Raw genomic sequence first — 26,032 nt, 5'->3', positions numbered from 1 at the left:
ATAAAATTAAAAAAAAAAAAAAAGGGAAAAAGCCCATCCCCAAAGTGGGCAATCACTGGAGCAGATTTTCTATGGCCAATTGGACAGGGGGACCAATAAAATTCATATTTCAGGTGGCACCTTGACCTGTCTTAATATGGAGAAATGAGAGATCAAAGACATTGTGATACTGACCCTCTTCATGAGGTACACTGTATTCTCATGTAGGAAATCTCTGAATGTCTCTCAGCTGTCTGTGGAGAACCAAAGCAGAAGCCATCCCCCGCTTTGGCTCACAGTACAGTGGCCTGCAGTTATGGGACCAAACCGTGGTGCCCAGATCTCTGTAATACTAGCTGGGCCTGTAAAGCAGACCAGGCAGAGGCCCCAATGCAACTCAGAGTGTGCCTAGAAAACCAAGAAAAATTCAACATGGCAAGCATTTTACCCAGGGAAATACGCTTAGACCTGAGAGATCCCAGATCCCCCTCAACCTTTGCGTTTGTCAGTCCACAGGAGCAGTTAGGATGGGTCAGGAACTCAGTTGTGTGGGAGGGAGGGAGTGTGCACCTTGGGACAGAGCCCAAGAAGCTAAGATAGACACAATCTGCAGGTGATGAGGGGGCAAAGAATTGACTCCATGATGGGCATGAAACCCAGGGGAGACTCCAGATAAATAGACTCCCAGCTTGGATCTGCAGCTGCTTGGCTCTGGAGGAGTGCTGCTTTAAAATCATCAGACCGTTCACCACTCAAAAAAGCACCAGGGAACTAACCCAATTTTCAGGAGATCTGCCTCTGGGAAATCCTCTCACAGAATTTTATAGCAACCTCACCCTAAGAGTGTACCAGACAACACTCTCCAACTTCCCCCACCTAATACTGCTAAGAAGCATAGATGAGAATTTTTTGAAATCCAACAGGCAATTGAGCAACACAAAAAGAAGGCCTTGTCAGCCTGCAGTTACTATTCTTGTGCACTATACATACCTCAAGAAAAAGTGGAAAGAAAGACACTTGGGAACAACCAACACATATTTTCACTGAAAATTTTTGAGCACCACAACAGAAACAGTTCCTTAATTTTTATTTATCAAGAAGCTTAGTTTCAATTATTTGATTGTATGCTGAATTGTTCATGGACATTTGTACATATACATATCTGTCTAACTTTTCTCATTTCTAGCATTTCTTGAAGGAAGTTATTTTTTATGACTCTGTCTTTTAAGGGCTAGGGTTTTTTTATTAGTATATATTTTGGTTTTGTTTTATATTATTTCCACTTGTCTATTTTTCTTGATTCTCTTTCTCTCTTTTCTTTTGCTAGGAGCCAAATTCTATTGTTCTTTCTTTCACATTTATTTTGTTTACTTCTACTTTGTCTCCTCCACCCTCACAATCATCACATCCTACATCTCTTCTGAATTATCCCTGTTCACTTTTTGAAATAACAAACTCTTTTGCAATCTTAATGTTTTTATTGTTGACAGTTGCTTACCATTCCATTTCTGTTTATAGTGTCTATTAACATTGTAGATGTCAAAATGTGAACCAAGTACTTAGTTTAATGTTATATATTGTTTGCATTGATTGTTTTTATTATTTGTCCACCCTTAAACCTGAGAGGGACTCACCCCTAAACTTGATAGCCATTATAAGTTCACAGGTAGAAGTTCTGCCACCCTAGACTCATAATGATATATAGGTAGACAAACAATATGAAAAAGCAAGAGAACAAAGCATCTAAAAGAAACCAAAATAATTAAATAGAATCCATGGATACCACAGTGGAGGAAATATCAGAAAAGAAATTTAAATGTTAAACTGATCCATGAGGTAAAAGATGATGTGAGGAGTAAAATCAGACAGAAAATACAGGAAGTGACAGATTACTTCAATAAAGAGAGATTCTGAAAAAGAGCCAAATGAAAATCCTTGAAATGAAGGAATAAACAAACCAAAATAAAATACAATGAAAAGAATCATTAAAATCCTAGACCATCTGGAAGATAGAGTTTGAGGCAATAAAGTCAAAATATATAATCTTGAAAATAAAGTTGACCATGGAGAAAAAGATGTTGAGAGACTATGAACAGAGGTTTCAAGAACTATAGGATAACACAAAAAGACCAAATTTGAGATTATCAGGAGAGATGAAGGCTATGAAATACAAACTAAAGAATGCATAATATTTTCAATGAAATAAAGTCAAAATTTTTTTGAAACATTAAGAATGAAATGGAAAATCAAATATAGGAGGCATACAGGACTCTAAACATATAAAATTATAATAGACATATTCCAAGTCACATTATTATAAAAATGCCTAACATTCAAAATAATCATAGAATTTTAAAGGCAGCCAGAGGAAAAACTACATTTATAGGGAAAGCAGTCTGGATCACTGCTGATTTCTCAACTCAGACCCTAAAAACAAGAAGGTTTTGAAATAATACATACCAGGCTCTGGTATGTATCTATTTTCTTTCAAAGCCCGGTATGTATTATTTCAAAACCTTCTTGTAGTTTTTCCTCTGGCTGCCTTTAAAATCGTGGCTAGTATGTGGGTAAAAGAGCACACTCATACATTTCTGCTAGGACGGCAAATTGATTCTATCACTTTGGAAAACAGTAGGGAGATTCCTCAGAAAATTTGGAATGGAACCACCATTTGACCCCAGTATATAACTTCTCTGTATATATCTAAAGAGTTAAAATCAGCATACAATAGTGACATAGCCACATCAATGTTTAAAACAGCTCAATTCACAATAGCTAAACTATGAAAACCCATCAACGTACTTTTCAACGGATAAATGGATAGAGACAATGGTGTATATATATAATGGAATATTATTTAGTCATAAAGCAGAATAATTTGATGACACTTTCTGGTAAACGGATGCACCTGGAGACTATCTTGCCAAGTGAAATAACCTAATCCCCCCAAAAAACAAAGGTATAAAGTTTTCTCTGCTATATTGATGCTACCAAACAATGGGGAACCTGTTGAAGAATAGAACTTCAGTGGATTAGACAAAGATGAATAAAGGGAGGGAAGGAATGTAGGGAATAGGAAAGACCGCAGAATGAATCTGTTGTAAATTTCCTATGTGCATATATAAATACACCATAGTGAATCTCCACTTCATGTACATCAATAAGACTGGGATCCTAATTAGAATAAGATATACTCCTTGTTTGTATTAAGTATGTCAAAATTGACTCTAATGTCATACAACTAAAAAGAACAAATATAAAATATCTAGAGCTAAAAAAGAGAGTAATCATTTGAGATACACAATATACAGAGTTTTCTCAAAGGAAAAACTTTTGAGTTGTTTGCAGGCTTCCTGTCTCAACAAAGGTAAGCAAAACTTATTTAAGGGCTGAGGTTGTGGCTCAGTGGTAGAGCTCTCATCTAGCACATCTGAGGCCCTGGGTTTGATCCTCAGCACCATGTAAAAATAAATAAATAAATAAAATAAAGGTATTGTGTCCAACTACAACTAAAAAATAAATATTAGAAAAAAAACTTTTTAAAGGTGAGTCAAGGTATTGAGTAAATGAATTGTGAACTGTGCACAGACTTTCTCATAGCAAAAATGCATATGGAACCCCCCCGCACCCCCCAAAAAAAAAACAGAAAACAAAATAAGGGCAATAGAGAAAATTGAGATCTGACATGTAAAGGTACAGAAAGGGATGGGGCTGTAGCTCAGTAGCAGAGCACTTGCCTAGCACCTGTGAGGCACTGGGTTTGATCTTAGCACCACATGAAAATAAACATACTAAAGACATTCTGTCCATCTATAACTACATTTTTAAATGAAATTAGAGTAAACATTAAATGTAGTCCAAATCCTAGTCAAATTAGCATAAATTCTCACAGAAAAGAAAAACATTGCTCAGTCCCCATTACCTAATACAATTTATTTGCTTTCAACACAATAATTACAAGGCAGGAAAAAAGGCAAAGGCAAGACAAACTGCCCAGTAATAAAAAAACAATCATCAGAGTCAGTCTCTTATATGGCACATATCTTAAAATGATTGGACAGGACATTTCAAATGATTAAGTGGAATATGTTAAGAGATGTCTTTAGGATAACGGAGATTAAACACAATGAGCTAGTGAGATACCATAATATCTATTGGAATATATAAAAGCAACAACAGAAATTCTACCATCACCAATTTAAATTGCAAGATATGTCAAAAGGTCAGAGAATCAAGAACTGTCATTCATGCCAGGAATACACCTGCAATTTCAGAAGTTCAGGAGGCTGAAGCAGGAGGATCAAAAGTTCAAATCCAGCCTCGGCAAAAAGCCAGGTGCTAAGCATCTCAGTCAGACCCTGTCTCTAATTAAAATACAAAATAGGGCTGGAGATGTGGCTCAGTGGATGAGTGCCCCTGAGTTTAATCCCAGTACCTCTTCCCCTCAAAAAATAGAACTGTCATTCATTGCTCACAGGAGTATTAAATTATGCAACCAGTTTGGAAGATAGTCTAGTAGCTTATATGCTGAAAAAACTAAAGTCTTATCATGTTATCTAGGAATCATTTTTGTAGGTGTTTAATCAAGTTAGTTGAAAATTTATTTCTACACAGTAGAATATTCACAAACATTTCTGGGCTCTGACAATCTGAGAGGGCCTAGAGGCAAAGATATTTCTGTATCAAGGAACTTAGCAAGGAAGACATTTAGCACCTATATTTTAATTTCTTGTATCATTTGGCAATAAAAGAAAACAGAGTTCTGTGGAAATATAACTGATCCTAGGATTGAAGCTTGAATAATCTGGAATTTCCAGAAAATATTAAAGTATTAAAAAATAATATGGGGTAATCCAAAGAGACTCAGATGATGACTGACAGAGCTCTCAATGTCTAAGGATGGAAAAAAAATAACTACAAAAAGATAAACTAGTGATATATTTCAACTCAGAATATAAAATACATACACATTAAGCCCATGCAATGCAAACCAAGCTGCAGCCACTTGTTACTGAATTCAAGCTTAATAATTGGTCCCCCTTCTACCTTTCCTGGTTATGTGCTCTATGTCCTATATGGTGACAATACAGATATACTGTTTTTCAAAAGCCATATTATATTTACTTTCATCTCAAAACATATTAATGACTACTCATTCAGATGGAAAGTTGAATAGCTTCCAGTGGCCCATTAATTCCTAAGGTCTAGTCCCCTGTTATATTTGAAATTCTATCCAACATATAATGCTATGCCTATTAAGACATTTACCATATACTTATTTCTTTCCAAAATTTTTCCCTCTCCTTTTTTTTAAAGCATAGTTTTATTAGTTATGTCACTCTTATGTTGATATATACATTGGTCTCTTTACTATACCTTGCTTGTTTCAGAAATCTTACATTGTGCTTTTCTATTTAAACTTCTGTTGTAGAAATGTTCTCTTTTAACTACCACATCTCTGGCTCTTTCACATTATTCAAATCTTCTTGAGTATTTCCCTCACCAAATATTTAGAAATTCATGGCCTACCTACAGTTTTATAATTGATTTCCTTGATTTATTCTTTATTTTCACTTTATCAATCATATAATTTACACCAAATAATATTTAGAGACTTATTTTATTTGTTTATTTATTTATTTATTTAGTCTGTCTCTCCTCACTCGAATGTTATCTCCAAGAAAGGGTTTGTACTCCTACTTTTTTTTTTTTTCCATAACAGTATCATCTAAAGCTACCACAAATAATACATGGAAGTTAGTAAGTTGTTAATAATCCATTGTTGAATGAATGAATGCATGAATGATATTGGGTTTCTATTATCAAGAAGGAAAAAGATAAAATTTGTTAAAAAATATTAAAATTTACAAGTTTCCACCTTGTTTTTTTCCTACTCTAGTTTTTGTCAATACTACTTAAATCCTCAATTATTTAATAATTGACTCATGTTTCAGAGGTAACTTAAAGAAGAACTAAAAAAGTGGAGAATTTATGTAATTCTATTTTGCATGCCCAAATTAAATTTCTACCCTCTGTTGGCACACTTTTAGAGAAGCCATCCTAATTTCTTTCATTTCTTCATTAATTATTTTTTTTTGTCAAATACCAACTATATGTCAAATATTGTGACACACAGTCATGCTCTTGTTGCTTATATTCTACAAATTAGAAAGGTTATTTTGGAAGAAATATACAGTGCTTGAAATTATACTAAATTATATGCAATATCAGAAGCTGAAAATTGCTACAGAATGATAACTAGAATAAAGTAGATTGGGCATCTGAGTAGGAAATGGAAGTGGGTGATTATGAATGCTCATATGAGATGTATGAGGAAAGACAAGGAAAACAGGAAGCATTTGGAGGGCAAATGTCTTGTGTGTGAGCATTCCAGGTAGAAGGATCATTTCTCAGGAAAGACTATTATTGACTGAAGAAGCCATATAAGCTTATAGGATAATATGAGGTGTTAGGTTCTATGTATTAGAAAAGACTTGTTAGGAAGTTGTTTCAGTCACAGAGAGATGAAGAAAAATTGTGGCTACAATGTAGTGCCAATATATCATGCTGTGCCTCTTAAGGCATTCACTGTATTCTTATTTCTCTCCAAAATATTTCCCTGTTTCTCTCTCTCTCTCTCTCTCTCTCTCTCTCTCTCTCTCTCTCTCTCTCTCATAAAGCATAGTATTACCAGCCTCAGAGGTATGAAAACAAAAATCATTCTAATTGCTGTCTGTAATTCCCTACAAATAGATATATTTTGCTAATTTGACTTCAGGAATATATATTACAAAATATACATATTGTAACCTCATAAATTTATGTTTATACTTCATAGCTCTTCCTATAAACTATTTTTACCTACTGTACATTCATGTGTGTGTGTGTGTGTGTGTGTGTGTGTGTGTGTATATATATATATATATATATATATATATATATATATATATATATATATATTAAGTTTGGTACCAGAGATTTAACTCAGGATGCTTAACAACTGAGGTAAATTGCCAGACCTTTTTAAATTTTTTTATTTTGAGTTAGGGTCTTGCTGAGTTGCTTAGGGCCTTGCTAAGTTGCTGAGATGGATGAACGTGAGATTCTCCTGCATCAGCCTCCCAAGCGGCAGGGATCAGAGGCATGTGCCACTGTGCTTGATTCTGGAATCATATTTCTAAAGTAAAGCTTTTTACACTATCTGCTTTTTGTACTTCTCTGGCTTTTTACATATACCTTTGAAATGCTTGGATTTAATACTAAATGTCTACCTTTTAAATAAACTATACATCAGTCCAACACAAATTCTCAGTGTAATGTGTACATTCTTTTCATAACAATATTATTAATTTGTTTTATTAAGCATGAATAATTTCACATTATTTAAATATTTCTACTAGATTACTAATTGGGAATTGACACTGTAGTGTAGTCATTTTCTCTTTTAGTGCCCATAAAAATATCTTTCACTGACTACATTTTTTTTTCTGATTGAAAGAATAACTTATTTTAATAATGTAATATTATATCAACTTTGACAGTAGTTTTCATAATTTTTTTAAAGAAGGGGGAAGAGAGAGAGAGAAAGAGAGAATCTTTTTTTCTTTTCTTTTCTTTCTTTTTTTTTTTTTTTGTAGATGGACACAACACAATGTCTTTATTTTTATGTGGTGCTGAGAATCAAACCTAAGTCCCGCCTATGCTAGGTGAGCACTCTACCGCTGAGCCACAATCCCAGCCCCAGTTTTCATAATTTTTTTTGAGACAAGGTCTCATTATGTTACTCGGTCTGGCCTTGAACTCCATGAGCTTAAGCTATCATCCTGCCTCAGCCTCTCAAGAGCTGGGACTATATAAGTCATGTGCCACTTCACATAGTAGATTCAAATATTTTAAAATTATTCTATCATAAATACAGAATTATATCATTGGATGCCATGTTCTAGAGTATTGGCAAAAGAAATACATAAATAAAGCACATTAACACCAAGATTCAAATTTAAAACAAATAGTTCATGCTGAAAAAAAAACAGAACAAAAAATGCAAATTTTAAACTGTCCCTACTGTTTTTTTTTTTAATACTTTATTTTTTAGTTGTAGTTGGACACAATATCTCTACTTCATTTATTTTATTTTTATGTGATGCTGAGGATAAAACCCAGGGCCTTGCATGTGCAAGGCAAGTGCTCTACCACTGAGTCACAATCCCAACCCTATCCCTACTTTTTTGAAACTATATACTGCAAACATGCAAATGAATAATTACAAATATTTCTTTTACAATGTTACTAAATATTACTTTTGCTATTTATAAGTAAATCATGAGTCTTTCACACCTACAAAAAAAGAAAGAAAAAGAATCTAAACAAAATTTGAACCTTTCCAACATTGTGATGTTTTGGGATGAGAAAGAAACGTCATGGATAGACTACAAATGAAGGTCATGTATTAGGGTTTTTGTTTCTCATTTTATCAATTTATGTAGTCCACATCTGAGATTAGAAGCATTCACATAGCTTTGACTTGGCCTTAGGGAATCAGGATTTGTGTATTTTCTCAGGATTATGCAAGAAAAACTTATCCTCAACAGGGTATTTCTTTAAATACAATGAAATGTAGAAACAAAAAGTAGCTAAATAAGAAACTTATGTTATTTTTCTTGGACAACAATATCTTATATATTGGGGAAGTGTGGGGTTACACTCTTCTATCAAGTTTAGTCTGACATAGCTTTAATAGATTTGATGTACCCCTCCATTTGTACCAAACCCAAGAGATACTATCAATTGAAGGTAAACATAATAAAAGTACATGCACAGTTCCACCAGTTTTTCACATACTATAGTAGTCTCTTAGCTAAAGGTAAACCCATGGTGAAGAGGTACTTTATATGCCAAACCTCCCTAATCCAAGCAGTCAATACATCTTGGGTAAGGGAAATTGAAATCCTCTAATCTCCAAACCCCATAAATTTCTTATATGGAAAAATGGAATTTAAAATGTGATTTAATAAGAATTTTGAAATGGAGAAATTATCTTATTGGAGCTGATATCAATACAGGATCTTTAAAACACTGAGGCAGGAGATCCAGAGCTAGTGGTAAAGAGGGTAGGAAACTGCTCAGCTGCTGGCTTGGAAGTTAGAGAAAAGCAGAAAATAGGAACTGAAAAATCAAGGCTTGAAAATACATTTTAGATTTCTGGCCTCTAAAACTCTGAGGTAATAATTTTGTATTGTTTTAGGTTATTAAGTTTATGGTAATTTGTTACATCAGAAATTAAAAAGAACGAATACAACACGTCTAGAAATAATTTTCAATATTATCAGTGAGTGCATAACTGGAAAATTGGTTCCCATTTTAGTCATTGAGCAAAGAGGTACAAATCGCGGTAAATAGGACAGGAGAATGAGTCCTGGGCCCTATCCACATTTTTCCTCAGCAGCAACAAAGCGATGTATGTATAAGAGATATAGAGCTTATGGGTTCAAAGTAAAATTCTCACAAAGAGTAGAAAATTCCAGTCTATGAATAGATAAGAATATTACATATTGCCATATTTCATAATAGTCATGTTTTATCTGAACAATGATTCTTGTTCAGTATAAATTACACTTATGATAAGATTTGAGAGAAGATTTATTACATATTCTTCATAATTTTAGCTGTATTTATACCCAACAATGTTACAGCACACTAATTTCAGAGAATAAGACTGAAGATTACTCTATACAGGAAAATTGCTGAAACAATCATAGATTTCTATTAAAAAAAAATACTTACAACAAGAAAAAGGAAACCAAAATCTGGTATGTGTATTCTTAGAGTATACTCATTTGTTAAACTAAGAGATGTTTATTTCAGATATGGCCATGTAGAGTTTTGAATTATATTAGATGAATATTCATTCTCATTATAAAGTTATTGATTAGTACTAAGTTTAACTCTTTCTTGAGATCAGAGTAGTTCTTACTTTGAGTAAACATGTTTAAAGTCATTTTATGATTTAGCATAGAATGGATATAATTCATTTTAACTTTGGACTTTCGTGTCTTGACAAGAGTATTGGATTTTACCTGCCCAACAATCTATAAGGGCAAAAGTCTGGGTTTCTATTTCTTGGATTCAATGACCACTTATGAGTGCCAGCTGGACTTATAATGAAGTGTCTGCCATTATGCTTCCCACAGTAAGCCTTCTGCCAAATTGAAAGCAAATTAATGAAAGTTGTTCACTGAAGGGAGACACTGGCATTAACATTTGGCAGGTGTTATTTGTCACCACTGCAGGATACAGTTAGTGTTTCATTTTCCTGTTGTGAGCTATGTTTACTAGAGAGAATATAACACTGAGAATAACAAAAAAAAATACACTATTATTTAGACATCTGTCTACTAGATGAATAATCATTTTCCCAGCAATAAACAGATACATGCAGTAGGTTTGCATGTGTTTAAGTCAAATATTCAATTCATCTATTCAATAAAATGTATATTTGTTACATTTCAAATGCATTGTAATCCTGTGAGTACATAGTATTTCATAGCTTAACCTTCATAACAATCCTTAAAACAGTTAATTATATGCATTTTATAAAAGACAAATGAGTTCAGAGATTGTTTTGCAACCTAAGTAAGTCAAGACCTTGCCTCTTTTAATTCTGCATTTAAAGATATGATATGTTACATCAAAAGACAGAGCATCATAGAGGTTAATTAAAGATTAAAGCACTCTGTGGTAGAAAGCAGAAGAAAGCCCTTGAATTTGAACAAGAAAGGAATTTTCAAGGGTGAAATTTCAGTCTTACCAAAAAGAAGAAAGAAGATTGAATTTGGGCTTCTCAGTCTCTGGGTGCTAAACATCAATATTGTCATTTCATCTAGTATACATCATTTATTATGCTGTGAGGGTATTTTAAATGCCTTTATTTTTATTTATTTATTTATTTATTTATTTATTTATTTATTTATTTATTGAGAGAGAGAGAGAGAGAGGGAGAGAGAGAGAGAGAATTTCTTTAATATTTATTTTTTAGTTTAAGGTGGACACACATCTTTGTTTGTATGTGGTGCTGAGGATTGAACCTGGGCCGCTCACATGCCAGGCGAGCGCCACCGCTTGAGCCACATCCCCAGCCCCTTAAATGCCTTTTAAGCTATTATTTATTTTCCCTTACAACCTGCATATTTCATAATGACCTTCTACTTTATTACTATTCTTTCCAAAGTACCTCTTACAAGGATGTTTTTAGAAACAATCATAAATAACAATGAATCCCACCACTACATATAATTAAAATGCACCATTAAAAAAAATGGGGGGTAAAAGATCTCAGGTCTTATAAGACAAAGTACCTTTGAGAGACCATCATACTCAAATGACATTTTTACCAAATACCTATACTTTTTATTTAATACATTTATTACAATGATTAAAATTAAAATATAACTGACCAAACCAATTGCTGTAGAGGACACATAGCAAGTAAAAATATACTTTATTGTGAAATGGGAAAAGTACCTTGGCAAACATTTTGGAAGTTCTTAAATGCTAAACATACACATACCATATGACATAAATATCAGCACCTATGTATTTCCCAACTAAGTAAGAGTTTTTCTAGGCAAAATTTGTACATGACTGTTTGTGTATGTGTGTGTATAATCAGCTTTATTTGTAATAGTTCCAAACTGATAACTAATCAAAAGCTTGTCAAAAAATTAATGAATGAATAAATTGGGATATATGTATTTAATGGAATATTATTTAGCAATAAAATAAAATGCACTATTGATTTATGTGAAAACATGAGTGGATTTTAAAATAATACAAAAAGAGGCAAATAAAGACTATACAGAAGTAGAAGAATTTCTACAAAACTCTAGATAATGGAAACAATCCAATGTTTTTTGAGATTAAATTGTGGTTATATGAGAATGGCAGATGGGTAACAGATGATTACATGGAGGAGCAAGGAAATTTTAGGGGGTAATGGAAATGTCGTTATGATTGTGGTGATGATTTCATGATGTATTCATTTGTAAAAATGAAAATATATTCATTTTATTATGCTTCAATTATATCAGCATAAGTCTGTAAAATGGTGATATACTGTGTCATTTTCCTTCAACTCTATAAAGTATTTAATGATTTGCTATTTATTTACAATGTTATTTTTGAATTTGTTGTTATTTATTATTTGGTGTTAATTTTTATTCTTTTTTAATGTAACTGAATGTTCAAAAATATTTGTTTCCTTTTATTTTATTTAATAATATTTAATTGAAATATACCCATGTGTGTGTTTTATTCAGCTTTGTGATGCTATGATGAAAAGACCAAATAAGAAAATCTAAGAGAAAGAAAAGTTTATTTCAGCTCATGGTTTCAGAGGTTCAGTCCAAGGTTGGCCATAGCTCTAAGCCTGAGATGAGACAGAATAACATGAAAGAAGAGCATAGAGGAGGAAAGCAATTCCAAATGCATTGCTGGTCCTTACAATGCCATTTGGCTTTCTTCTCCAATTTTTAGATTATTAACAGAAAACTGATCCTTTACTCCCTTTTTTTTTCTCCCCCAACACCCTTAGGTAAAGAAGGATTCCAAATATTGGGTACACACCTATCTTTTTTTTTTCTTAGATTTTTTTTAATATTTATTTTTTAGGTGTAGATGGACACAACACAATGTCTTTATTTTTATGTGGTTCTGAGGATCGAACCCAGGTCCCTCCTGTGCGAGGCAAGCGCTCAACCACTGAGCCACAGTCCCAGTCCCTTAGATTTTTATTCTACAATTCGTTGCTCTGGTTTTTCTGGTTTCTTTCTTCCGTTCTTTCTTTCTTTTTTTCTTCCTTTCTTTCTTTCTTTCCCCCAGGTTTTTGGTTCCTCTCATTTGAGGAGTTAGTAAAAATTCCTTGTTCACTACTACCATAAATAAAATCCCCATGAATTAATAACTTTTCAATGCTATTTACATTTAATTAACTATAAAGGAAAATAATATCTCAAAAATAATAACTTTTAGAAATTAAATAAAATTGGAGAGTATAGAATACAAATTTTACTTTATAATGAAATGAAAATAATCCATTTTAAATAAGTTAAAACCAATATTAAATTGCTCATCATGCTAATTGCATTTCTCTTTGTGCAGTGAAAGTAACTGTTTTAAGGATTTACTAAAGTCACTCAAATGATTACTTCTAGGAATCATTTTCTTCTATGTATCATGGCATGAGTAAATTATAACACTTATTACTGAATTCTAAGAAAAAGTACCCATACTTTATTAAATACCCATGTTTTAAAAATAATGTGTGAAAAAACATTTTTAAAACTTCCTGACATACTTAGATAATTCATATAACATACAAAATTAAAATATTTATTGAAAATTTTTGAAGAAAAATTAACATGTCAATTTTTGAATAATATAATTATAAATGAAAACTTAATATTCTGAAAAGTATTAAAACTATATTTACAAGATGACAATTTTTTAAACATTCAAACAATTTTTTTAAATTAATTTTCACTTTGAATTTTACTTTGCTATTACAGAGTTCAATTTTTTTCCATTTAAGTCTCAAGTAATTTTCTTTATAGTAGTGAATATAAATAACAAATTGCATATATTGCATTTTTACTAATTTTAATAGAAAAGTCACTACAGACTCTTCACATATGAAAATTCCCTCTCATTAAATTGGCTTTGAGAAAAAAAATCTGTAGAGAAAGTTAAATCCCACATATTATTCCACTAGTGCCATTCTTATTATTCAGATTTATGGTACTCATTGCTATGTCTATTTATGCTGTGGACAATTTTCATTAACATATATAGAAATATATTCTATTATCACTAATATATGATTGACAGTAGTCAATATCCTCTTTTTTAAACTATAATTCTAACATCATTTTTTTCAAATTATTTAGTTGTAGATGAACGCAACATCTTTATTTATTCATTTTTATATGGTGCTAAGGATCAAACCCAGTGCCTCAGCTTTTGAGGCAAGTGCTCTACCACTGAGCTACAATCCCAGCCCCTCTAACATAATTTTGAATATTCATTTGAACACAAAATTTATGAGAGTCCTTGATCCTCATAAGTTATATCGGGATGTATGCCTATCATTTAATAGACGTGATCCACAGAAAACATGTTTAATGGGGGTTAACAAGAAACACAGTAATGAACAATTTAAACCAGATGTTTAAAAAAACATTTCAAAAATATAAACTCCTCATTTTAAAAAAATTTTAAAAATTAGTCTTTTGGTAACAGAATGAAGATCAAAGATAGAAAAAAATATTTGTTACATGCTCATTAATTTGTTTTATATTGGAACAACCACAAAATCTGTGAAATATAAGGGACTTTGATGTTAATGCAATATTTGAGATTGTCATTTTTACTTTTCTTCTTGATGTTACACTTAAGTATGATATTTTGGCATGTAAGTCTTTGATATTACAAAATAATCAATAGACTCTGTTATGATAATTCAAGTAGCTCTTTTACTAAGATGAATGAGAGGGAAAAGATAGTGTGAGCATTTCTTCATCATATGCACATCTGTGAACACACATGCACATATACCCACACATCTGTGTGACTTTATTTTTAGGGTTTTCAAATTTGTACTGTACGTTTACAATAAATTTCTATGATTTTTTTTTCCTATGGAAAGATATTTTTAACTTTGGCAAGATTTCCGTTTTGCCACCTTAAAGTATAATTTACATTTTTACATAAGAGAGTAATATACACCATATTTTGGAGCAAATAAAAGAGATCAAAAGACATAAATAATATTTTTTAAACAACAACAACAAAAATATATATACATATATATTTTGGGGAGGGTACTAGGGCTTGAACTCAGGGGCACTCAACCAGTAATCCACAATACTGGGTCTCACTGAGTTGTTTAGTGCCTTGCAGTTGGTGAGGTTGGTTTTGAACTCTCTATCCTCCTGTCTCAGGCTCCCAAACTGCTGGGATTACAGATATATGTCACTGCATTGATTCAAAAAATATATTTAAATCATAGTGTAATATAACCTATCATCACATTAGTTAGTAATGTAAAATGGCTTTTTTAATTTATTGAGTTTAAATTAAACCATCATATTCAGGTTTTTGTATCACTGTGGTGGCAATTTGAATGTACACTTACATCTTTTCCAACATTAAGAGAAATTACTTATTTAAAAGTAAAGTAGTAACTTTTTATAAACTATGAATAAATTTTAAACTAATCATTATTTTCAATTTAGAGAACTTATTTAGGAACTTTTGGAATTCTAATATAAATATAAATTGAAGTTTTAAACACTATGAAAAAATTAAAGCAAATAACATATGTTCAAACTATGGCTATATAGGAGCCAAAGTCATTTGAGTTTAAATTAGCTATATGATATATTGAGTTTACTTAGATTACATAAATATAGTGAGCCAAATGTGATAAAATGTTATCAATAACTTATAGCATTTATTACATTTTTCAAGAACATTTTGTTCAGAAGATGAATTGTCATTGCCGGGAACTACTCAATCTCCACAGTCTATCTTATCAAATTAAGTTCACTTGAGTTGCAGTTACTCTCATTCTTACGATGTTAAAAAAATCTGCAATGAGTTATATAGACCTCACTTTGCCTAAAATAGACAGCAAAACAGGCAATTAATCAATAGTTTGATTAACCTTGGATAGTGACACAAAATGGTTATGGCATTAACTAAAAATAATTTTAATTCACTTAATATTTTATAAATTGAAATACATGTAGGATTAAAGGAATGTAATTTTCAAAGCAAAATAATAAAATCCATCTACTTTATCTATTTGGTGCTAATTTTTTTTTTAGAAACTATGTCAGCATAATTGTGCAATCAATGCCAGTGGGTGTGTGTGTGTGTGTATATATATATATACACACACATACATATATATATATATATTCTAAATATGTGTATATATTTAAATATGTACATATGTACATACATCTAAATATGTATACATATATTTAGAATATATATTCTATATATATAATATAAATATTTAATATATATCTCTCTAATATATATGCATATGTATCTAAATATGTATATATATTTAGAATATATATATTCTATATATCTAATATAAATATATAATATATATATCTAATAGATATATCTAATATAATCTATCTATATATTTAGAATCTAACTTCTATTTCCTCTAAAGTTTTAGTTTTTTTAATACCTATTGCAATTGCACCTGACTCTGTTGATCTATGTGAAAATTAAAGAGCAAATAAAAGCAATGTCATTAAACATTCTCAGTCAGAAACAGCTTGATTAGATAAGTTATGCTGAGTTATACTAAAATAAAATTAATTCATGTAATTTGTTTTGTTTATAATAGGATCATAGAAGCAAAATATTTAAAAATTCTGATTATACTTACCTATATTTATTTAACATTTTGAGATTTTCATGGTAGTCTTACATGTAATTTACTGAATTTGCTAATACTTAAGCAAAACAAATAAACAAAAACAATTAAAGAGAGTTTTATAACTCACTTGTACTGATATTTTTAAAAGTCTATATCATACTTAGACTATTGTAAAGGAGGTATAAACGTGTTGATAGTTATATCAACACACACTAGCAAAAGCTAAGGACAATAAGGAAATATGCTTTCTGTTTAAACTTTGACAAACCTTAACAAGAAGATCAAGTTGATATATTTAAGTACTTTAATGTAATGTAGACCATAGGTTGATTGTCATGAGATTTTTAAATGAGATATCATTTATTGAATACCTATTATGTGCCCAGCACTTCATAATTATCTTTTACTTACAATACATAGTAGCAAGCAGAAGTTATGACTTTCATTGAATAGGTGAGGAATTTTGCTTATGGTATGTATGCCAAATTATATGAATAGTAAATGGATAAAAAGGGTATAAAGATTGGTTCTGAAATTCACACTATTTCTTCTACAACAATCTCTTTCCTGATTATTTTCATGTTTTATGAATACAAGATGCTTATCTGATTGAAATTAGCAGTTGGGAGACGATTTCTCTATACTTTGCAGATAAATAAGTGGTTTCAGTGATTATATTTTAATAGTCATTCATCCATGGTAAAAAATGCAAAACAAAATTTCCTCTTTTATTCTGTCATTTAAATCTTCTGTGCTGTTAAAATATATCAAATATACAACTAGGTGTAGTTTAAAAAGACAACACATATGAAATTGGTTTCTTTGAAAATATTGCTTTGGGTCGAGGGCATCTTAAAAGTCATGTAATATTTTTATAACAAGAAGAATATTATAAACATGGTCTTCAGAATAATCACATTTTATATATTTCTTATAATCATGCTACTTGTCTTCAAAGCTCCAGAAAGTAGTTTACATATTCCCACAAGAAGCAGTGCACTGACAGCTGACACAGTAATACGTAGACAGGCAAAGTCTATAGTTATGAAATATGATCATCAAATAATTGAAATATTAGGAGATTAAGGTTCAGATTGAAGAAATTAATATCTTATTTTTTAATTTTTGTTAATATTTCAGATTTTGAATTATTTCTCACCCACTAAGCAAGATAATTATTCAACATTCATGCAATATGTGGTCAATAGCCCTAAATAGTTGGAATTAATATATGCTTAGAAGATTATTTGATCTGTGGATTTTTTTGTGGGGGTCAGGAGATGGGGTACTGAGGATTAAACCTAGGGGAATTTAATCACTAAGACACATCTCCAGCACTTTTTGTATTTATTTTGTAACAGAGTCTTGCAAATTTTTTTTTGGGGGGGGCCTCAGTAAGTTCTGAGGATAACTTTGAACTCACGATCTTCCTGCCTCAGCTTCCTTTGCTGCTCAGAATACAGTTGTGTGCCACCATGTCTGGCTCTATGCATGTTTTATAACATTTAATATACACCACAGCCCATTTAAAAATCTATCATATGATCTATTTATTGACAACTATACGCTCTTTAATTTCAGCATGGTTCTTAAGGTTTTAATTGCTTTCCAGAATTTAATAATCAGAAGATTTAATATAAAAAATTTTTAGAGATAAAAATTCAAGATTTGAAGTAAAAAATGTACTATAATCTTTAAAAGCAAACTGTGAAAATGAGTAAAACTATAGACAAAACAAGAATCAAGAGAGAGGAGATTAAAAAATAAAAAAAACAGCAAAAACTTTAAAGATGAAATTTAAAAACACAGTAATATTAGCATTTGAGACAATGACAGAGTCCAACATAATTTTATTTGGAATATCAGAAGGAGAGAAAAGAAAAGAACAGAAAATTTTTGAAGACAAAATTGGCCAATATATTTTAAGATGTAATGAAAACTATACTCACAGAGTTGTAAAAAGTCTTAACAAATTTCAACTATAAGTACTATAATGCCATATGAATGATATCATCAAAATTACATTGCTGAAAAACAATTGTTAAATAAAGACCATCTCTCAGCTGATTTAGGAAAAAGACATACAAAAAAGTAACAGTGATAGAAAAATGGACAATTTTTCCTGAAATACTTAGAAAGTTAAAAGATGATGTGATATTATTATTATTTTTTTTTTTTAAATCTGCTTCCACACTGACTCCTATACCCAGAGGTAAATAAATGGCAAATGAGGCCCTTTTTCAGCTTGCCAAAACTTCAGATAATTTATTTTATAGAATACATGTAATGAAATAAAAAAAATTGATGTAAATTTGTGTCTATACAAAGGAATAAAATTGGAAAGAGTCGCTCCCTATTCATGGATTCACATTAGCAGATTTGAACATACTCAGAAAAGAATGCTGAAAATGTACAGACCTTTTAAATATATTTTTTAAACAACACATTGTACTAACTGTCTATATGGCATTTACATTATATCTTATAAGTAAGTTGGAGATAATTTAAACTATATGGAAGAATATGCATAGTTTATATAATAATACTATATGTCATTTTATGAAAGGAACTTAATCATACTAGGAGCTTTGTATCCACAGGGATTTGAGAACCTATCCACCACTAATACTAGGGATAACTGTAATTAGAAAGTTGACAACAAGCTAATGATATATATTGTATATAAGATAATTAAATCAGATAATTAGGCAGAACAATAAGCTATTAATTGACTTAAAATAAAACCATTAAAAATGTAATTCATCAAAAATCATAAAGGGAAGTTGTGAAAATGAAAACAATTAGACACAAAAATAAATAACAAATGAAAGATACAACATAGCATTTAATAACATTAAATTGAAATAGTTCAAACACAAGATGAAGAGAAGATAATCTTAGTCTTGATTAAAAATACATGTAAAGGTACAGATCAAAAATAAAAAGTAAATTAAGTGTACCATACCAATGTTAATTAAGAATTGTGTGCATTTAGTGTTATTAGAAAAAAACATATTTCAAGATTTGAAACATCATCAATGTTTAAAGAGAGACATTTCAATGTACAAAGTTAAATCTTTAAAGGGAGTTAATCAAATAATATATGTCTTTTTCTAAAATGAGATATTTACGTACATGCAACAAAAACTTTAAATAAAAATAGATATACAAATCCATAGTTGTAATCAGAAATGATACTATTCTCCTACAAATTGAAAACAATTTGATATTTTTGGATACTTATAAAACACTGCCCTTTCACACAGCAGCCAAATGAACTGTTTTTTTTTTTTTTCAAGTGGATAGGGAATATTTATGAAGATACTCTACACTCTTAACCATGAAACAAGTCTTAATAAATTTAATAAGACTGAAATTACATGTAGAATTTATGTTTGTCAGAAAGGAAACAAGTTGATGTCAGAAAGATTAATATCTGTGCTATACAGAGTATAAAAAGTACTTCTGTGGTATGAAATGTCTATCTAAATAAAGCTGATTTTAAAAATCTGAAAACAGCCCAATTATCCATTCTTTGTCAAATAGATAAACAAATTTTGGGTTACATAACCTACTTGTGTACTCATATTTAATAGTCCATTTTTCCACAGTGGAGGCTATTGGTAACCCTAACATGAAAGTATAAATAAGATAGACAAAAAGCATGTTGGGAAATATGTATTGCTAATTTCCATTTAGACAAACTTTGTTATTTAAAGTTTTAATTTTATTTACCCATCATTTAATTACATGTTGCTGAAAATTAACTTTTATGAAGGTTAGCTTGTAGATTTTGAATTATATTCAGTACCTAATTAAATCTTTCAAAATTATTCTCACAATTTCTCCTCGTTCTGACCCCTTCCAAGGCATTGACAATTTTTACAGGAAAGAAAGGAAAAGCCCTAATGATTTAATAATGAAAGTTCTTTGTTCTTTTTTTTTTTTTGCTTCTCTTAAACAAAGGCAAAAAAAAATCACACTTTATACTCTGCCCTTGCGTGAAATTTATTTATGAGAATTAATTAATATCTGACTAAAAAATACAGAGAAATTTTAATTGATCAAATAGTATATCATGTTCAGCTACCAATGAATAAACTGAGGTGTATAGGTCTTGTTCAGAGTCAGAGGGCAAGAAAAGTGCTGAAGTTAAATGAATGATTATGTACCTTTAGATCCATTTTCTAGTTTTAACTTACCCTATGGATGTATAATGTGGTGAGCTATTTTGCTGTGCTGCCTTGTGTGGGCGTGAGCCTAATTCTTGGGCTGAGACCCAGTTCTTTGTTTTCAGCCACTCCCTAGAATGGAATGTATCAATTGTCCAGCTCCTGGAACAAACTGTTTTCAAGAAGTGCTTGTTGTTTTGCACAAGCTGGAACTGGGTGTCTCTTGCCTTGTGTGCAAGTGCTGGGTCTATCATTCTATTGGCTGCTGCTGTGTTGCTATGCGCTCTTTGTCCAATGGTGTACGAGCAGGGCTGCAGTTGAAGTATATAAGGGGTGGTTTTTTCGGGCTCGGGGTCTTTCCTCTCATCTATACCTAATGGATGCTCCCAATAAAGCGTGTTAAAGAAGAATCCTGTTGTTGTCGTCATTCCTGCTGGCGGGTAGACGCGACAGTATAATTTACTTAATAAAATGAAATATATACTTGATAAGACAGTACACTCTATTATATTGGAATTCATTTGTGTGTAAACATTATACTAAACAAAATGTGAAAGTATACTCTATTTTTATTGAAAATTCATTTATGTACAGCCATTATAACAAACAGAATGAGAAGGTTCCTTAAAAAATTAAAAACAAAATTATCACATGATCTAACAATCTCATTAATGGTTATATACCAAAAAGAAATATAATCAATATGGTTGAAGAAACATCTACCATGGCTGGTTTACTGTAGTACTATTCACCTTAGCCAAGAAATTGAAACAATCTTCATGTTCATGAATGGATAAAGAAAATGTGGTACATTGTCAAAATGAAACAGTATTTATCTATAAAAAGGGTAAAATATTGTCTTTGGTGATTACACAGATGAAACTTTAAAGGTCATTATGTTAAGTGAAGTAAGCCTTACACCAAAAGACCACATAATCCACTGATATGTGGAATGTAAAAGTGTTGTTCTAATATAAATTGAGAATAGAATGGTGGTTATTAGAGGCTAGGAAGAGAAGGAAGGAAAAGGAATAGTGAAAGTTTGTTAATGTATACTAAGTTACAAAAATATAGGTTGTAGTTCTCTATTGAATAGTAGGGTGATGATAGATTGTGGTATTGCACTGTGTATTTCAAGAAAGCTGAAAGCGAATAAAAAATTCTCAGTATTTTCACCACAAAGAAATGATGTGTTTGAAATGATACGTGTACTCTGATCTGATCATTAAAATATGTTTGTACACCAGGATATATGACAAACATCACATGGTATCCCATAAATATATATAATATTTATGTGTCAATTAATTTTAAAAAAATAATACCATTTGTTCCCTGCATGCTATTTAGAAACCATATGAATTACTAAGTCAAGAAAAAAATGACATTGTTAAAGTGCGTAATTTATTTGGTCTGCTTGATGTAAGTCAAATATTAAAAAAATCATTACATAAATCCAAGGATATATTTCTAATTACAAGATTATTTTTTGCTCTAATAATTTGTTCATTGCTGTATATGGAATTTTAAAACAATGCAACAGCAAGAAACACTACTCTAGAATATGAATCCGTTATTTCATTTCTGCTGACATGAAATATTATGTTCATTATTCATTTTCTCTAATATTAAATAAAATGTTATATTTACTTTATTACAAATAGAAAAGGATATGAAACCATAGTATTCAGAAACCAGCACCACAAATTAAAAGCCCAAAACCAACAAACAAAGAACCCATAAATGATGCTAAGCTGCTACTGTGAAGGCTGTACATTTTCTTTTTTTGACTCTGAATGCTCTTTAAGGATGGAAATCTCCATATTTGTTGACATAAAAGATGGGCTGAGTAATGCATATGGTTCTGGTAATATATCTGCTTCCTGACCACAGTTAGTTCATTGTCATTCAAATGCCACATTATTATTTTTTTAATTTTTAGTATTAAGTTTTCTTCTCTTGGCAGGTATCCAGATGAAATTTTTGTGTATAACAATAATATGAATAGTTAGATATGAATTTACAGAAATATTTTTTAAATGTAAAGAAAATGCAAGGAGCTGTTTTTGCTTCTGAACTTTAGCAAAATAAACAAAAGTTGATATTCTAAAGCTATTCATCCTTTTTCACAATGGTATTGTTTTCACTCTAAATTAGGGTTTTCTGGCTTTTTTTTTTTAACAAGCTAACTAATTTCTACACAGCAATCTCATTTCTTATCACAATTGAATGTGTTACTAAGAGATGGAAAATGATATTGATTAAGGAATAAGCAATATGAAGTGAATTATTTTCTAACATCAAGACACCAGTAATTTTTTAAATACCTTATTTATTTATTTTTATGTGGTTCTGAAGATGGAACCAAGTACCTTATACATGCTATGCAAGCACTCTACCACTGAGCCCCCAGTAATATTTAAACATATTTTTAACATTTGTTAATATATTTAACATTTTGCTCAGTGCTTATATCTAGAGAGCTCTTGAAGAACCTGAATGAACTTGTGCCATTTCTGAGGAATTTTCCTTTACCGTAGCTTAGACCAATTACCTTCTCTGAGAGAGTTGACTTTCACAAGTCAACTTTGTATGAATAATCATACAAAGAAAATGTTATTACAACTCTCCTCCACTATCATTCTTTATTTTACCCATAGAAAAATGATCTGGGCTAGGAACATGATCCAATAAAAATAGATACCTGTGGGAGACCATCCTTGCATGTGACTGAGTTTCCTCCCTGGCTGGGTGTGAGGCACTGGGTCACTTTTAATGTGGCAGAGCTTTCCCCACCCTTCTTGAGTTTGAGAGTTTATTCGCGTGGAGGCATGTCTCTCCACTGTCCCAAAGATCCAATCATTGCCCCTGACCTTGCAACACTGCCCCCCCTTGACCTTCATTGGATGGGATTTTCCCCAGAATTCTTTGTTCCCCAATAAAAGCCCTCTCCCTAATGTGCTCTTTCTTTCTTGCTAGCTTCTTCAGTAAAACCTCCCTGCCCCCATGGGGAGTTTGAGGATGAGAGCTCCCAGAGTCCTCCAGGAGCTGGTTTAAAAGTAAAATGGTGTCGGTGTCTTTAATTTAAATCACCTGAGAATTTTCCTGCCTGACTGAACCCGTTCACACCTTCTGTGCTGGACATGGACTAAAGATACCTTCCTGTAAAAATTAGGTAAGCCAGAAATTTTAATAAGTTACAATTGATGCCTGTGAATGCAGCTCCAGTTCTGTGTGTCCAAGTTGAAGTAAATTATTCCTCATTGATTGAAAAGAGCACAAATGGAAGGGAAAAAAAAAGACACTATTGCAATAAATCAGAAAGATAAATAAATATTCAGACGAAAACAGATTAGAAAATGGAATATAATTATAGTTGTTCTAGTAGATATATATTTATATATATACATACATACATACACTGAGGATTGGACCCAAGGTACTTGATCACTGAGGCACATACATAGCCCTTTTGATTTTGATTTTGATTTTGAGAAAGGGTCTCACTAAATTTCTTAGAGCCCCACTAAGTCACTGAATCTGGTCTTGAACTCTCTAGCCTGCTTCAGACTCCCAAGTCGCTGGGATTACAGGCATGAAGCACAAGAGCTTTCAGTTTCTTTTGCTGTTAGTCCCTGCTACAGTGTTTGCTTTTCATTCTCCATTATTAAAGTTCGAACTTGTTTCTCTTTCTATTAACAAATGATTCCAGACGTACAGGTAAAGCATTGAATATTTTATATTCCTTTAAAATATGTTTTGGTCTTGTTTTATTTGTCATATTTTAAGCTTTGGATACTTTAAACTTGCTCTCTTAGAACAAAATAATTAGTTCCTTTGCCTAATCTTAAGAGGGTCACTAGGGAACAGAATGTTTGAAAGTGAAGAGTAAAATCTTCCCTTGCTTGAAGGAACAGAAGGATATAAGTGTTGAGAACATTCTCCAATTCCCAGTCTTCTTTTATGTTCAGGGTAAAATCACTCAAAAATATTCAATGTTGTTCTGCTTTTTTATTATCATAATATTGTTCTTAAAATATTATTTTAACACAATAGTTTAAAGATTCAAACAGCAAAGTGATAGGTCCTGTAGATACATGACCATTTAAATTTAATACACTATAATTGTACCAATGCGTCTTGTGTGATAATGATGCATGAAAGTATTACATTTTGGTGCACTGAGGCTGAGAAACAAAAGGACAGTCAGTGTAGGTAATGAATGATTGGGACAGGAAGATGGGGGCTGATTCAAAAGGAAACAATACCTCCGGAGCACTTCCCTCTCCACCAACCTGAAGCAAAGGTTATCTTCTTCAAGGGAATTATTCTTCCCTGCAAGGAGTTGAAAATGAGTAGCCCCTGAGTGGCTTGCTCCTGTCTTGCATCAGTTTTGGGTCCTGTAGGTAGGATGGAAGAGGAGATTGTGAAAACAAATGAAACCTAAAACCTATAAAAGGGGCAGTACACCCCCACTCCCTCGGGCACGAATTTGGAGCACCTCATCTGTGCAGGAGCCTGTGTCTCTCTGCTCCAGTATTTAAATAAAAGTGCTCTTACCTCTATATTTCTTGGGTTTTCAATCTTAAACACTAAGGGAATGGGACTCAGACCACATTTTCAACACTTGCATCACTACTGACTTCTCAAAATAGTGAATAGTAGTAAAATATCTTTGTTGAAATATAAAAAAGGAAGTAATTTTTCTTTCTCCATATTTGAAAGTAAAATAAAACATGAGTCTTGTGGCTTCATTAATTCAAAGTGAAATAAAGAGTTTTAAAGTTTTTCTTTTATATAAATGAATATTTCATAATTCTTACAACAAATATGTTGAGCGGGGGATCAAAAAGGCAGTATACATAATCGGGTTCAACTGGGATGATGGGGGCTGGTCTGAAAGGAAAGAAAATCAAATACTAATATTTCCAGAGCCTTCACCCTCTTTCCTCAACTGTTTTCAAGATGATCTGCATCTGGGGAATTGTTCCTTCCTACAGGGGCTGTTAATGAATGCTCCCTTCCTGCCTGGACCACTGGGCAGGCTGGGCATTGGGTGGCTTCCTTCCTAACCTTGGATCATTGCACCTTTGGCCCATCTTTTGGTCTTCAGTCACTTTGGTCAGGAGTCACATGCTCAGGAGTTGGGCAGGAGAGGCCAGGAAAACAAAGAAATTCTTAAATGTATAAAAAAAATGTTTAAAGTACCCACTTGCTCAGATATTCAGGTCTGGGGATCCCTTCTCTGCAAAGAAGTCTGAATCTGTTTTACCCTTGCTTTTTATGCTTGCCTTGTTTTTTCTAGAGTGTTCATTCTTCAACATCTGGGGAAATGGAACTCATCATCACCAGTAACAATATGATCTTAATATAATTGTCAATTTAGTTTGTTTTGTAAATTAGACATATGTTTGAATTTGGCAAA

This window comes from Spermophilus citellus (assembly GCF_964194105.1).
Source record: "Spermophilus citellus genome assembly, chromosome: 8".
Classification (NCBI taxonomy): Eukaryota; Metazoa; Chordata; class Mammalia; order Rodentia; family Sciuridae; genus Spermophilus; species Spermophilus citellus.
This window is presented reverse-complemented; position numbering follows the sequence as displayed.